We start from the raw sequence: 3,057 nt of genomic DNA, 5'->3' as shown, positions 1-3,057 counted from the left end.
GAGTCGTTTCTGTGAACATCCGCTTCACACCACATCCACTTCTGTAGAAATCTCAGCTATTCTTACCGGAATCACCCCCCTCCCCTTCCCCTCCCTCCCTCCCTCCCTCCCTCCCTCCCCTTTTTCTTAAACGCAGTTTGGTACCATTTGGTACCATTGGTACCATGCCGTCTAGCCTCCGCCTCCCAAACCTTGAAGGTCAGATAACTGTATAGCTGAATGTGTAACTTTAGATTTAAATTTTGAAGTCTGCTGTTCTACAACAGCATTATTTTATCAAGATTTCAGTGCTCATCAATGTCAGTACGGCAAGTGTATATACACATTTGGGCATGTACTCATGCTAAAGATTTTGGGAGAGATGATGTAATGCTGTAGCTCTAGTTTAAAAAAAAAACAACTAAGGAAGGAGATGTCAGGAAGCAAACATTTTCAGCTGATTTACAACATCTGGGGCAAAGTTTAAAATTACATCAACTTCATATTTCAACAAACTATCCCTTTAATCCCAGCTGTTCAACACAATGTTGTAGATGTTGCATAAAACAAGATGCTATTATTATTATTATTATTATTATTATTATTATTATTATCGCAATAATATGGGATTGTGAGCAGAAGTTGAGTGTCTGTCTAACAGGATTCCTCTATTAAGTATTGTACAGCCACTGTCACTATTTTCTGTAAATTACTATTTAAAAACTTTAAATAGTTTGAACTTTATTTTAAAAATCATTCTGACTCACTGGATTAAACAGTAATTCACCTAATAAACAGTAATTCGGTATTATCTCTCTCTACTCAGCCGCCTCACTTCAGATGACCGTCTCATGGATGAAATCTACTTCCGGGCAAAATTTTCTAATTTTGAGTATAATATTTATATAATATAACAATATTTATTGTATTGGGCCTGTCTGTAATTTCACGTGTAATCCTCTTTAAAAAGTCATTTATGATGTTTTTTTATTTCGATAATAGGACTGTGCAATGCTCCTGTTTTGCTAATATGGTGGCAGCGGATATGCTGCTCTAACAGACCATTAAAATCTCCCAAATTAAACCTACCTCTCCTTTAATACGGCTCTAAAGACTCGTTGCTTTTAGAACCGTGAGTTCTCCACATCGCATCATTGTATTAAATCTCCATTGTTTACTGAAGTACTGAGAGCAGCGCCGCTCTTTTAATTGGGAAATACTGACGCCTGCTGGTCATTTCATGGCACTGCATGATTACAGGTGGAAGAACCTTTTTTGCCTCGTCAAAACAACATCAGCTCCTGACATTTGTCACTCAAATGACACCATAGATATTGAGCTTTTACCATTTTCTTTATTACTTTTAAATCTTATTGGATTTTTTTTTTAATCCAAGATGCCATGTAATATCCATAAAAGTACTGCAAACAGCTAAACATGAGAGAAAAGTGAAGCAAGGAAGGTATGGAGGTCAAAACCTGCCAAAGAAAATAATAAATAATTAAATTGATAAATCAACATATTCCTGCATAAATAACTAAATATACATGTCATCAAATGTGTAAGGAGATAAATAATTAAAACAAATAAAATAAATGGCTGTAGAAATGCAAAGATGAGAGGACAGTTTGTTATAGAATGGCACAGAATGGTATAAGGTAAGTTTGAACACCTTTGCAGTACTTGATATCACAAGTTTTGGGTCTGTGTTGTCTACATATTCATGAGTTTAGAACATGAACAAGCTGCAACAGAACAATCCGGGAGGTGTGGTGCATTACTGGCATGAAAAGGTCAGAAGCAACCGTTGAGAGGACAAAAGGTCATGCCAACGATTTAAACCTGTTTTTCAACAGATTTGACTCACTAACACAGGCTGAACCTCCACCTCTTCAACTCTCCCGATTCACACCTCCAAAGTGACTGTCTCTTTTCGCACCTCAGCTACACCCCACTCTGCAGGCATCCCTGCAGCACCACAACATTGGAGCACAACAGCCACAGCCCACCTCTTCTTACCAGCACACGACGCAAACACAGAGAACATCACTACACCTTCCACACCCAGGAAGACAGCATCGCCACACCACCACTCCAGTCATCATGATCACAACCAGCCAGGTGAGACGGCAGCTCACTAAGACCTGGATTACCAAGGCCAAGGGCCCTGACAACATCAGCCTGAGGCTGCTTAAAGTTTGTGCAGAGCAGCTGGCAGGAGTGTTTTGGCATCTTTTTGACCTCTCTCAGAGGCTGAAGAAGGTGCCTAAAGCCTCTGGTATACTTCGGTTTTTTTAAGCGTACACTAGAGTATGCGCCCAGTCGTACACATAACCTTTCAAAATATGCTCCATTTGACATGTACACGTACACATCGGTCGACGCATGCGCATTACGACAACTTGCACTACCTCTCCTGGCCTACAGAAGTCAGTACAGAACTGTAAAGCAGGTCTTTAGGTGTGAAGGATGACAATGAAGAAGAATAACAACAACACGAAGAATGATGCTTGGGCAATCTCTCGCCATGAGTAGCATCCATATACAAATTCTTATTCACTTTAAGGCTAGAATTATACAAATGCGGGTACTTTCTTACCTGCACTCGTTTCCATCGCTTCCATTTATTCTGTTTTTTCTTCAACTTCCTTGAGAATCAGTGGCACTGGGCTACTGTTGATACCTTGTGGAACAACTAAATAGTGCTTAAGAATTAAATGTACGTGTGCTACCTGCGTGTACAAAGTGCATGCGGTTAAACAAATTGGCCGGCACGCATACTCTGCTGATGGCGAAATTTGCGTCATGCGTACTGTATGCTGTTCCTAGTGTATGTGTAAAAAGCGAAGCATACTTTCTGTTTAAGAACTGGAAGACATCCTGCATGGTCCCTGTGCACAAAAAAGGATGTCCCAGCGCTCTGAACAACTTCAGGCCTGTGGCCTTAACATCACATGCAATGAAGACCCTTGAGAGCCTGGTACTGCAGCACTTCAGGGCCATGGTACATGCCTGAGCTTGCACAAACCTGGAGAGCCCACAAAGCACTGTGAGGATCATGTTCTTTGACCTCTGAAG

Source organism: Ictalurus punctatus, chromosome 26 (assembly GCF_001660625.3).
Source record: "Ictalurus punctatus breed USDA103 chromosome 26, Coco_2.0, whole genome shotgun sequence".
NCBI lineage: Eukaryota > Metazoa > Chordata > Actinopteri > Siluriformes > Ictaluridae > Ictalurus > Ictalurus punctatus.
This window is presented reverse-complemented; position numbering follows the sequence as displayed.